The sequence below is a fragment of the Narcine bancroftii genome, chromosome 7 (genome assembly GCF_036971445.1).
Source record: "Narcine bancroftii isolate sNarBan1 chromosome 7, sNarBan1.hap1, whole genome shotgun sequence".
Taxonomy (NCBI): Eukaryota; Metazoa; Chordata; class Chondrichthyes; order Torpediniformes; family Narcinidae; genus Narcine; species Narcine bancroftii.
In genome coordinates, this window is record NC_091475.1 from 179,727,545 (window position 1) to 179,741,942 (window position 14,398).

At 39.9% G+C, this 14,398-nt stretch overlaps 1 protein-coding gene across 10 annotated transcripts in view; it reads right to left on the minus strand.

Annotated features, from left to right (window-relative positions):
* Nucleotides 1-13,010, minus strand: part of LOC138739457 (high affinity cationic amino acid transporter 1-like) — a 232,511-nt gene extending 219,501 nt beyond the window's left edge. For 4 of the 10 annotated variants that reach the window (XM_069891549.1, XM_069891548.1, XM_069891547.1 and 1 more), the window contains exon 1: nucleotides 12,712-13,010. The gene's annotated coding sequence lies outside the window, so the exon portion shown is untranslated. Of the gene's footprint in view, nucleotides 1-12,355; nucleotides 12,512-12,711 lie in introns of those variants that run through there. The other 6 variants (XM_069891543.1, XM_069891542.1, XM_069891540.1 and 3 more) reach the window with 5 other exon arrangements.
* Nucleotides 13,011-14,398: the final 1,388 nt, after the last annotated feature.

Sequence of the window (14,398 nt, forward strand, 5' to 3'; positions counted from 1 at the left end):
GAAGACTTAAAAAAGAAATTGGAGGAATCTAATAAAAAAACTAAAGAGACACAAGAACTACTAGCTCAAAAAATAGATATAATGGAAAATTATAACAGAAGAAATAACATAAAGATAGTGGGCCTTAAGGAAGATGAAGAAGGCAAGAATATGAGGGAGTTTATAAAAGAGTGGATCCCTAAGACCCAAGGATGTCCAGAACTACAGCAAGAAATGGAAATAGAAAGGGCACATAGTGGCCTCTAAACCACAACCACAACAAAAACCAAGATCTATTGTATTAAAATTCCTAAGATATACTACAAGAGAAAAGGTACTGGAGAAGACAATGGAAAAAGTAAGAGAGGGCAACAAACCACTGGAGTATAAAGGGCAAAAAATCTTCATTTATCCAGATATAAGTTTTGAACTCCTAAAGAAGAGAAAAGAGTTCAATACAGCAAAGGCGATTTTATGGAAGAAAGGGTATAAATTTATACTGAAGCATCCTGCGGTATTGAAAATATTTATTCCAGGACAACAAAACAGATTATTCTCGGATCCAGAAGAAGCACGAAAATTTGCAGAACAATTACAAAAATAGACTGAGGGATGAAGACGGGTAATGAGAGTAAAAATGATCACGATTGATATGTATGTGGGTAAAGAAAAAAATAGACTGAGGGATGAAGATGGGTAATGAGGGTAAAAATGACCACGATTGATATGTATGCGGGTAAAGAGGTATAAGAGTGAATAGAGACAATGTGCATACGTGAATGTATCTGTAATTAGAGGAAAATATAGATAGTATAGACAAGAATTAATAAGGGAAGGTAATGGAATAGAGAGAATAAGGAGGGAATTAAAAGAGTGACCTTTGTGACATATGAAAAGTGAAATCTTTTCTGGGGGGGCTGGGTGGGGGGAAATAGCGGTCACTGCAAAATCAGTTGACGCTTGCGAGTGGATTCGCAAATCCAAATGGAGAGGGGAGATGTGGTTGTCCGACAAGGGATAAAGGACAACTCAGGAGGGGAAGGGGAGATTGGGGATAAAGAAGATAGAAATAGGAGAATAAGGAAAATGTTGGATGTGGTAGGAATGTTGTCTTGTAAAGAGTTGAAAATAAGAAAACAGAAATGGAAAAGGAGGAAAGGTAATGATGGAAAAACGGAAAGAGAAGATAAACAAAATATAAAATGGCTACGCTGAACTATATGACTTCAAATATTAATGGAATACATAACCAAATAAAAAGGAAGAAACTACTAAATTTACTGAAAAAGGAAAAAATAGATATAGCATTTGTCCAAGAAACACACTTAACTGAATTGGAGCACAAGAAATTAAAGAGAGATTGGGTAGGACATGTAACAGCAGCATCGTATAATTCAAAAGCAAGAGGAGTGGTTATATTAATTAGCAAAAATGTGCCATTTAAAATAGAAGAGGAAATAATAGATCCAGCAGGGAGATATGTTATGATAAAATGTCAGATATATTCGGAGCTTTGGAATCTACTTAATATATATTCACCTAACGAAGAAGATCAAAAGTTTATGCAAGATATCTTTTTGAAGGTAGCAAATACGCAAGGGAACATACTAATAGGAGGGGATTTCAATCTGAATTTGGATCCAAATATGGATAAAACGGGGAAAAAAATTAACAAAAAGAACAAAGTAACCAAATTTATAATTAAATCAATGCAAGAAATGAAACTTGTGGACATATGGAGGAAACAAAACCCAAAAGAAAAGGAATACTCATACTACTCGACTAGACATAAAACATACTCAAGAATAGACCTATTTTTGTTATCAGCTAGTATGCAGGATAGAATAAGAAAAACAGAATATAAAGCGAGAATGCTATCGGACCATTCACCCTTAATACTGACAGTAAAGCTAGAGGACATCCCTCCAAGAATGTATAGATGGAGATTAAACCCCATGCTACTTAAAAGACAGGATTTTAGAGAATTTATTGAAAAACAATTAAAAATGTATTTTGAAGTAAATACGGAATCAGTGGAAGATAAGTTTATACTATGGGACGCAATGAAAGCATTCATTAGAGGGCAAATAATAAGTTATGTAACCAAGATGAAGAAGGACTATAATCAGGAAACAGAGCAGTTGGAAAGGGAAATAGTAAACATAGAAAATAAATTAGCAATGAAGGAAGATACAACCAAAAGAAGAGAATTGGCGGATAAAAAAATAAAATATGAAACATTACAAACATATAAGGTGGAGAAGAATATAATGAAGACAAAACAGAAATATTATGAACTAGGTGAAAAAACACACAAAATCTTAGCATGGCAGCTTAAGACAGAGCAAACTAAGAAAATGGTATTGGCAACAAGGAAAAAAGACAAACAAATTACATATAATCCAAAAGAAATTAAGGAAAACTTCAGAGAATTCTATGAACAATTATACCGAACTGAAAACGAAGGGAAAGAAGGGAAAATAGATGAATTTTTGACTAAAATTGAACTACCAAAACTACAAATAGAGGAACAAAATAAATTAACAGAACCATTTGGAACAGTAGAAATACAAGAGATAATAAAAAAATTACCAAATAATAAGACACCAGGTGAGGATGGACTCCCAATAGAATTCTACAAAACATTTAAAGACCTATTAATACCGCCCCTCCTGGATGTAATCAACCAGATTGATGAGACACAAAACTTACCAGATTCATGTAAAACAGCAATAATTACAGTGATACTAAAACAAGGGAAAGATCCACTCTCACCAGCGTCATGTAGACCAATATCTTTGCTAAACACAGATTATAAGATAATAGCTAAACTATTAGCAAACAGATTAGCAGAACAGGTACCGAAAATGGTAAATTTAGACCAAACTGGATTTATCAAAAAAAGACGCACAACAGACAATATTTGTAAATTTATTAACTTAATTCATGCAGTAGAAGGAAATAAAGCACCTGCAGTAGCAGTTGCTTTAGACGCAGAGAAGGCCTTCGACAGAGTAGAATGGAATTATTTGTTCAAAGTATTGCAAAAATTCAGTTTACCAGAGAAGTATATTAATTGGATTAAAGCATTATATAAGGGACCGTTAGCGAAAGTGACAGTAAATGGACATGTATCAAAGCAATTTAACTTAAGCAGGTCAACACGGCAGGGATGCCCACTATCACCGTTATTGTTTGCGCTAGCTATAGAACCACTAGCAGAATTGATAAGAATAGATAATAATATAAAAGGAATAAAAATAAAAGACAGGGAATATAAAATCAGTCTATTTGCGGATGATGTGATAGTGTACTTAACAGAACCAGAACTATCAATAAAAGAATTATATAAGAAATTGAAGGAATATGGAGAAGTGTCAGGATACAAGATAAACGTAAATAAAAGTGAAGCAATGCCTATGAATAACGCGGATTTCTCAAAATTTAAGAAGGAATCCCCATTCAGATGGCAAATGCAGGCAATAAGATACCTAGGTGTACAAATAAACAAAAATCTAGGCCAAATATATAAACTCAATTACAATCCACTAATGAAAAAATTACAGGACGATTTAGAGCATTGGAAAGAGCTACCACTAACACTGATAGGAAGGATAAACTGTATTAAAATGAACATTTTTCCAAGGATACTATACTTATTTCAGGCATTGCCAATACAACTGACAGAAAAATTCTTCAAAGAGTTAAAGAAAATAATAAGGAAATTTTTATGGAGAGGGGGGAAACCGAGGATAGCACTAGATAAATTAACAGAATGGTATAAACAAGGAGGCTTACAATTGCCAAACTTCAAAAATTATTATAGAGCCGCACAATTAAGATACCTATCAGATTTTTATCAAACAAGGGAAAAACCAGACTGGACGAGATTAGAATTAGATAAAATAGGGGAAAAGATACCTGAACACATATTATATAAATGGGATGAAAAATTGGTACAACATAGAACTTCTCCAGTATTACACCATCTCCTCAATATATGGAAGAAGATTCATGTAGAAAGAAATAAAACAAATTATCAATTACCAAAACTAATATTGACACAAAATAAGCTACTCCCTTTTACAATAGACAACCTTTCCTTTAGAAAATGGGAAAAAAAAGGGATTAAAAGAATAGAAAATTGTTTTTCAGGAAGTAGATTCTTATCCTTTGAACAAATGAGAGATAAGTACAATATAACTGGAGATACAGCGCTGGCATATTACCAACTGAGATCCTACTTGAAAGATAAATTAGGAAGCAATTTGAGTTTACCAGAGGGAAGTAACCTTGAATATGTGATTACAGATACAATGTTAATCAAAAGATTTATAACAAATATGTTTTTTAAACTGCAAGAAAAGGAGAATGAGGAAACAAATGGTAAAACTAAACAAAAATGGGAACAAGATTTAAATATAAAGATAAAAAAGGAAACATGGGAGAAATTATGTTCTGGAACAATAAGAAATACAATAAATACGAGGCTACGTATGATACAATATAATTGGTTACACAGACTATACATTACACCGCAAAAGTTAAATAAATGGGACCCAACAGTATCTGATAGATGTTTTCGATGTAAAAAAGAAAGGGGAACAACAATTCATGCAATCTGGACATGTGAGAGAGTAGAAAAATTTTGGGATGATCTCAATCAGATATTAAATAAAATAACAGAAAACAATATACCAAAGAATCCAGAGATCTTTCTCCTAAGTAACATAAAAAATAAAGAATTTGGAATTGACTTGGAGGATGCACAAAAAAGATTTGTTAAGATAGCCCTAGCCGTAGCAAAAAAATGTATTATGTCAACCTGGAAATTGGAAGATAATTTGAAAATACAACAATGGTATATAGAAATGAATAAATGTATTCCATTAGAAAAAATAACATATAGTTTAAGAAATAATATTGAAATATTCGAACAAGTATGGGAGCCTTACATTAAATACAATAGCGAAAACCTACCAGGAACAAACATTACCTAAGTTGATGGAAGGAGAAGAAAAGAAAAGAATGGACTCAGTAGAATTTCTGGTGTATTTTTGTTGAATGACAACATTGTCTAACTGGCTTAATGCAACCTAGATTGTATACCTAAAATGGATGAGAGGGGGGGGTGGGGGGGTGGCTTGGGAGGAGGGAGGGGGGGGGAGAAAAAGTCACTGTATATGTGTGAAAAAGAAAAAGTGTATATCATGGCTAACGTGATTTATGGTGTGAAAAATAAAAAAATTTTTAAAAAAAGATGCATACTGGGATATATTTAAAAAAAGCATTCTTGTGTATAAAAAAAAGTTGTTCAGCAAAGATCCACTAAATAATCAGTCTTGCATTTTTGGACCTCCAGAAATAGGAATCAAGTGAAAAATCAGAAGTTTTACCACTGATGATAATTATTCTAAAACTTAAAATTCAGAAAACATTAACACAACTATCAACTTCACCTAAATGAAGACAGTGCAGGTGGAGCAGGTCTAAATTAGGCAAAAATCAAAGTTAATTTATTAGTTATTCTTTGTTTCCAGATCATTGGCTCGTAGCAAACACCAGAAGACCAGATACCAATATAAGCCACAATGAGTGGAGGACAACAATTTGCCTTCTATTTTCTTCTGTACAGAATCGTGGGCAAAATTTGGTCCTTTGCTGCAATTTGTTGAATCTATTTAATACAAGTCTTGCCCATTGCTCAGCTGTTAAATGGAGCGTTGGATTGATCAGGAACATTTAAATTTGCTTGTTTGTGTTATCCTCTGACTATTCACTCTTTAATAAACAATGAAAGCTTTATAGTGGAGTTCCGTCATTACACCTGAAAGGAGGCGAGCCGAGATATCCATTTTATGACTGTCTAACATAATTGCTGCAATTTCTTCAGGAGATATCCCAATCAGCCCTGATAACCTACTTGTAAATCCAGTTGTATGTGGCACACAACTTTTACTCAAACCTTTGATGGCCAACTGCAGCAGGCCAGAGTAAATTTCTATCATATTGTTCAATCTTATTAGAGACCAATTTCTGGAACCAGAGATATAACTAACCTCATGGTCTTTGATGGGAAGTCTCTCTAGTTATACATCAATGAAAAATTGATAAAGACTGGATAATCTAATCCTTAAAAGTTCAAACAAATTGCATAATTTGTGTAAGAAAGCTTCCATTATTAAAAACACAAATATGAACACCAGATTCAAACAGAACAAAAGCTAATTAAACTTGCAGGGATCCTTCTAACGAAAATTTATAAAACAACTCTTAATTTCAAACACATTTACTAATTGCATTACCACCTTTGAAACTAAAGAGATTTGAAGTAAGTTGGAGCATAATACAATCTTCCTCAACAAGCTTCACGTTCCTAGAAGGCTCTATAATACAGCTGCTTGATCGGTTTACTCGTGACGCAGACTCAACTGGCCTTAAAAGTGGGAAGGAAAGGGGTGGGAAGGTTTGTACCAATCAGAATGAAATCTAGTCTAGACCATAAACATTGGCATGTGACAACAAAAATACATTAGATGTTCATTACAAATACCAGACTGGGACAGCAGCATGGAAAAACAAATGATTCAAAGGGTGGCATCATGCCCACACACAAAAGTTTTTATGTCACTCTTCAATTATAACTGAAATGTCACATCAACATTTATCATCCAAAGAGACTTCAGAATCAGGAAGGCGTGAGTGTTTTGGCAGATGCTGGCTGACATACCCAGAAGAGCTTAGGAGGCTTGGCTAATTCCTACACTGAGAGGAATTCAAACATTGTTCAGGCATTGAGCCAGATTTTTACCTCTCCTACAAAATTCCAGACTCCATAGCGCAACGCATTTCAAGGGTACATACACCATTGAAGTTCAATATCTCACCTCCTGCTGATAGAGATGGAAGTGGAAACACTACCAAGTTTACTGCTGACTCCCTAGAGGGACTGCTGTCTGACATTCCAACCTGGAAGAAAATGCTTTTCTAAAGTGAGGCCTGGAATGCAGCGTTATTTAATTTCTTTACTTGGTCAGCCAAGTGCAGCATTGCTCCACCTCCCCACCCTTATATGTGTCTCATAATGCATCAGATCATAGGTCTTCTCCCTTCAGCAAGACTCAATCTGCTGGAGGAACTCAGCAGATCAAGTGGCTTCAGTGGGAGAATAGCAGTTAGCGCAACGCTATTACTGCGCCAGTGGCCTAGGTTAAAAACCGATGCTATCCACAAGGAGTTTATGTTTTCTCAGTGCCTGCATGGAATTCCTCCAGGTGTTCTCAGCTTTCAAAACATACAAGGGTTGCAAGAGGATAATTGGGGTATTTGGGAGCCTGTTACCATGTTGTACATCTAAAACATTGCAGGCCAAAACCCCTCATCAATACCAAGAGTTTCAGGGAAAGAGAGCTGGTATGATGAAATCAGGGTGGGAGAGGTGGAGGATTATGGACAGAGGCAGTTAACTAGCAGATGCCAGACAAAAGGTGAGAGAAGCAAGGGAAGCAAAGGGGTGAGATGAGGGAAGACTAGCCATTCAATGAGGCGTGGGCAATTTCAGTCTTTCATAAAAACTGCATTATAGTTAGTTAAAACCCAGTTCCCAAAATTCCTTCTCTACAATCTTTGCTGCTGCTCATTTATGGTTTGCTAATGAATTCTCTCTGACCTTTGAATTATCCAAATATCTAATGTCTTGAGGCAGTATCAATTGACAACATTTCTATCAATTGACAACATTTCTGGAAAGAAATCAGAAAGTTATTAGTTGTCACATAAAAGCAAGCAACCATTGATTAAAGCAGAACTCTGGTTTTACTCCTAGAAAGGTATCTGTTAATCAACAATATCAACTTGCACAATTACTCCAAAATCAAACTATAATTCAATCTGGGCTGCAGAGGTCCTATGTTAGTGGAGCAAGTGAATATGATTCAGAAGATGTTTGGCAGGCAGAATAATTTGTCTTGAATGAGAATCTTTCATGAGACCCTTAACTGGTGCTTTGCAGATGGTGGGCAAACTTTGGCAAATCAGATGGTGGATCACTCACCACAAAATATCAATTCACCTTTCAATGCAATCCATGGTCGGTCTCACCCATAAGTTACCCAGAAGTGTTCTCCAAATCCACATCACTGAAACAAGACTAGTTTGTGAAATCTTGACATACAACTCCTTCCAGTCAGTGACCTGGGAAGTAAAACCCTTGCTTTTCCCACCAGGTTTTCCAAGAATAAGCATCATCTTCAAAATCAGTCAAGCCTAACATCAAATAATATGTCATAACCACATAAGAGTTTATGGCATGGAAACAAGCCATCTCGTCCCTTCAAGTCCATGCCAGTTCACTCAAACAACTCTGCTAGATCCCCCCTCCTATTCTCCACCCATAACCTTCCAACCCCCTCCTATCCATGTATATATCCAGCCTCCTCTTAAATGAAAGAATTGACTCTGCCTCAAATATTCCTCCGGAAGATTATTCCATTCAGCCACCACTCTCTAATATTTCTCCTAAAATTTTGCCCCCTTACCCTCAGCTTGTGTCCTCTTGTTTCAACCTCCCCTGTTCTCAGGGGGAAGAGTCTACATCTAGTCTATCTATTCCCTTCATAATTTTAAACACTTCTATCAAATCCCCTCTCAACCATCTACGTTCCAATGAATAAAGTCCTAACCTCTTCAATCTTTCTCTGTACTCTAGGTATTTTAAGCAGGGCAACATCCTTGTAAATCTTCTCAGCACCCTCTTCACCTTATCTATATTCTTCCTACAATTTGGAGACCAGAACTGAACAAAACTCCGTCGCAGCATCGCTTCACAGCTCCTATACTCTATGCTATGATTTATGAAGGCTAACGTACTAAATGCCTTCTTAACCACCCTGTCAACATGGGAATCCACCTTCAAGGAACACTGCACCATATCTCCAAGATTGCTTTGTTCTTGTGCATTCCCCAATATCTTCCCCTTTACTACACATGTCCTATTTTGATTATTTTTTCCAAAATGAAGCACCACATCTCTCCTCATTAAATTCCACCTGCCATCTTTCAGCCAATTTTCCAGACGAACCAAATCCCTCTGTAATCCCTGAAAACCTTCCTCGCTATCCACCACTCCCCCTATTTTCGTATCATCTGCGTATTTACTTACCACCAGTTAATTACCACCATCCATCATCCAAATCATTAATATAAATTATGAACAACAGGGGACCTAGCACAGATCCTTGAGGCATACTGCTCGACACAGGCTTCCATCCTGATAGACAGTTGTCCACCATGACCCTCTGCGGTCTCTCCTCCAGCAACCTCTGAACCCATCTTACTATTTCTCTATTAATCCCTAGTGACTGAACTAACCTTTCATTGGAACTTTATCAAAAGCTTTGCTAAAATCCAGATAGACTACATGAACTTCCCTACCTTCATCCACCTTCCTTGTCAATTCTTCAAAAAATTCAACAAAGTTAATCAATACACATACTGTTTTTTTAGATATCACCTATTTTTGTGATCATATTTTAAGTCCACAAACCCATGCTGGGTGCTCCTGATCAATCCCTGCCTATCCCGATATTTATACACACCATCTCTAAGAATACCCTCCATAACTTTCCCTACCATAGAAGTCAAACTTACAGGCCTATAATTACTTGGCCGACACCTTGTGCCTCTTTTAAACAACGGAACTACATTAGCAACCCTCCAATCCTGCGGGACGACACCCTCCACCAGTGATCGTTGAAAAATCACTGACAGTGCCTCCGTTATTTATTTTCTGCCTTTTCACAATGTTCAAGGATACACCTGGTCTGGGCCTGGAGATTTATTTACTTTGATACGATCGAAGACTAATCCACCGCTCTTTACCACTGATGCACATGCCCAATGAATTCTTAGTTACCTTTCTCCCCTTTCACTCCTGCCTATCCTGTTCAAGAGTAAACACAAAATATTCATGTGCGATCTTCCCCATTTCCTCTGGCTCCACACGTGGATGTTTATCCTGATCCTTCTGTCCCCTTTGTATTTAGATTTCCAAAAACACATTTGATGAGATGCAAAGTAAAAAGTTATGGCAGAGCTAAAAAAAATTTTTTTTTTTTTTAAAAAGCATAAAATTATGGAGGGAAAATTTGTTTATTTGTAAAAAGGAGCGTAGGGATAGATTTACAATATCAATTTAACAGCCTTTAACCAAACAAGTTAAGATCAGTCCCAAACCTCAGTTATTTATAATCTACAAATATGCACTAGATGAACGATCCAATGTAATTTCTTTAAGTTCATGGATGATGAAAAGCTCTAATAGATTAAGTCTAAAGCTTCTGGAGTTTATGAGGATATAAAATTATTTCTACAACAAAAAAAATTACAAAGATATTGCAGATACTGCAATGTGGAGCAAAAAAACAAAATGCTAGAAGTTCTAGCAGATCAGGCAGGAAAAAGATAAGTTGATATTTAGGTCAATAACCTGCACTATGATTGAGAATGTAAAAGGGAGATAACCATTAGGTTTATGTGGGTGGGGTAAGGCAAGAGAAGTCAAGCAATAGGCCCATAATGTGGTTAAGGATTGGAAAGCAAGGAGAGTTCAGAACAGTGGATGAAAAATTCCTTGCAGTGGAGCAGTAGAGACTGCAGAAGCTGGAATAAGGAGGGAGAAACAACACAATGGACAAATTCAGCAGGACTGGCAGCGTTAATGGAAGATGCTGTCTGACTTGCTGAGACCCTCCAGAAGATTTTGAGAGAGCTTAATAAGATGCATTATAAAGATGGTTTCTTTATTGGAAAAGTTAGAACTAAGAAACAACAACTTGAGACTGCGAAGAGGAAGAAATTACTCTCACAGAATCAGTCACACTACACCTTCTCATTGGAAGCTATCTAAAGCATTGGTTTTCAAACTGCAACCCTCATCTCTCACATTCCACCTTAAGCAATCCGTGATTAGTAAGGGATTGCCTAAGGTGATATATGTGTAGAAAGAAAAACAGGTTTGAAAACCACTGTTTTAATCATACCTAATTGACTTGTTATATCTTTCTTTCTTCTTTGGCTTGGTTTCGTGGATGAAGATTTATGGAGGGGGTAAATGTCCACGTCAGCTGCAGGCTCGTTTGTGGCTGACAAGTCCGATGCGGGACAGGCATATATAGCTCCAAAGGAAACAGGCCAATAAAAATTTTTCTCAAGCAAAATGTTTCCGTAGCAATTGGGTCTTGAGCAGTAATTCTCAACTTTCCCCTCCCACTCACATACCACCTTAAGCAATCCCTTACCAATCACACAGTATTGATGGCATAGAATTGCTTAAGGTGAATTGTGAGTTTGAAAAACAAACTACAGAGTAAAACAAAGATTATGAGAACAAAGTTCTGGAGAAATAACAGACCAAGGTTAAGAGAATCTAGGACTTATTCTTGCTCCAATTAATAAAACAACAAATTCCCCAAGACATTTTCTGGTACCTCAGCATAGAATCCATTTGATGATTATGATTTTTCAGATCGGTCATCACATGCAATGCTTGTGCCAGTTCTGCCCTACTTCCTTCAGTGAGCAGTCACCATTCAAAGGCTTGTCAACACTCTTGGTAGCGCACCAGTTTGGAGTTGCACACCAAAATGGGAAATTTACAATAGGGCTATCAGTTTGAGATGATACAACATTAACCCACTGCTGTTGCTTCAGTGTAATTACTGCAATACGTACAGCAGATCTTAAATAGAGATGAATCCGTTTAGACATACCTCATGTAGTTAGAATACACAAACAGGCTTCTGCATTGTGTGTGGATGCGAGGGGTGGGGTGCACGGTTTCCTTTATATGCAGCACAATCTCAGTTTAATATTACATTTGATGCTTGCATAAACCCACTGATGCTTAGAATTAGTCAAAGACTTTAGGTTACAACATTAAAGTAACCTCAGTAACAAACAATTCGTTAGGAGACTTTTGTTTTTGCAGCAAATGTTAGCTGAATGAATTAACAATGCCACCATGTCCAACAAATCGGGCGTGTGTGAATAAACTAGTTTTGGTGACCAGTGATGAGCGTTTTCACAGTTACTTAAAAGTCCCTATTAAATTGCAGTTGCTGGAAATCGGACCTCCAACGCTGCCCGACTCGCAGGGCATTTTCTTTCCAGTCCCGAGCGGGAGGCCGCCTGACAACTCGCCCACCGTGTGGATGCAACCCACTCCATCTGGACCGCAAGCAACTGGCCACACGACACAGCCGTGGGGCGGGCGGGTCTTTAAAGAAACTTGGGCTCTTTTAGCATCAAGAAGATTTTGTTAACCACCCACAACCTCCCTCGCGGTGCAGCCATTCCCCTCCATCTGACTAACACTCACAACTCGGTGCGTTTTGCTGAAGGGAACCGCAACTCGGACTTTTCACCGTGTCGGTCGCTCTGGGAGCGCGAGCGGGCAGCGCTGGCTCCGGCTCCTCCGCGTGGCGACATCGTCATTCTTGCATCATCCTCCTCCACGCGAGCACCTTCAGCCATGTGGCCCCTGCAACCGTCCCCGCTCAACCGTCGACTGAAGGCGGGCGGGCGCGCGGGTCGCCCGCTTGCTCCTTGCAGTCAGCATCCCCCCCCCACCACCACCACCACCACCACCACAACCACCGCCCCCCCCAAAAAAAAACAAAATAGACGGCAACATTAAAAAGAAGAGATCGCATTAAAAAAAAACGTGGCGCTCACCTCGGCTGGACTCGTTGGGCGGGAGGCGCCTCGGGCTCGGCGGGAGCCGGCGGCGGAGGACGAGCCTGGTGGGTGCCCCAGTCCCGAGGATCAGGCACACGGAAAGGACATTGGAGCCCACTCATGCACACCAGCGTCGGGCAGAGAGGCGTTTCCCGATCCCTCTGCATGACAAATGGCAACGTCACCTCATTGGAGCGGAGAGCAACAAGGAATGCTCCCAGCAGTAGCAGCTCGTCGCTCTGTCTCTGCCTATTTTTGGCCACCTGATCCATGTGGATTTCCACTTCAAGGCGATTGGGGGGGGGGGAAGGAGAGAAGAAGGGGGGGTGGAGAGAAGGAGGGGGGGAAGGAGAGGAGGGGGGGAAGGGGGAGGAGGGGAGGAGGGGGGAGGGGAGGAGGGGGGGAGGGGGGAGAGGGGGGGGTGGGGGGGAGGGGAGGAGGGGGGGTGGGGGGGAGGGGGGGGTGGGGGGGAGGGGGAGGGGGGGGGTGGGGGGGGAGGGGGGGGTGGGGGGGAGGGGGGGGTGGGGGGGTGGGGGGGAGGGGGGGGTGGGGGGGTGGGGGGGAGGGGGTGGGGGGGAGGAGTGGAGGAGTGGGGGGTGGGGGGGAGGGGGGGTGGGGGGGAGGGGGGGAGGGGGGGGAGGGGGGGGGGGGAGGTTTGTGGGGGGGGAGGGGTGGGGGGTTTGTGGGGGGGGGAGGAGAGGAGGAGTGGGTTGGGGGGGGTTTGTGCGGCTCCCCTAACGTGGAATGCAAGTTTATTGTGATAGACATCAGGACCGATGATGCACCAAAATGTGTCCTTGCTGCAGCCACCAGAACTGTAAGGACAGTAACGACATTATACATTTAATCACAGCAACATGCCAAGACAGACAAAGAGATACGAAAGGGCAGAGAGATGGATTACCACACTTGCAGTTAGTGCAGGAAAAAAAGGTGCCGTTTAAAAAGTGCAGACTGTCTCTTTTCTAGAATGCAGAAACAAACACAGAGGCGTTACCACGTCAATAGCTCTCGGAGCCCACGGGAGCAAGGGCTCAGGTACTCGACCTGCTGCATCCTCCTCCTCCACGTGGTCCCAGAAAAGGGCATGATTTTGATTCGGATTAGTAAGGGTAGGCTCAACACCCTGGTAACAATTTATATAAACTGGTCTTTCACCTGGGGATGCTGGAATTAAGGCGGCCGTACCTTCTGCCGCCTCACCAGGGTGAAGGGAGTCCTTTTTAATGCGAGTCGATGTGATGGACTTGACTTCCTTTGCCACTTTCGACAGCCTTCTGCATTCCTGGGCACTCAAGTTACCAAACCAGATCTGCTGTTGTCAATGAAGCACATAAGTATCTTCTGGATGCTGCTGTATTGAAGGAAACATTTTAGCAAATCTCACATGGCAAGCTCCCATGACAAGTATGTGTGAATAAAATGAATATGTATTGTTACGATGTTGATTTAGAGGTAACTACAGGTCAGGGAATGAAGGTAACTACTTTTCTCTTGTAAAGTGTGTAGTTGAACCCCACCTGAATCTAGTGTCCTATCCATAGGGTGGTTGCTCTGACGGCCTGGCTTTCACTCCTCTGCAGAATGCATCAAGAATTGAGAAATGGTGTTTGACATCTTTGGCCAGTGTGGACATGGATGTTTTTTTTTGTTTGTTATGCTCATGTTTTGGCAGTCGAATTTG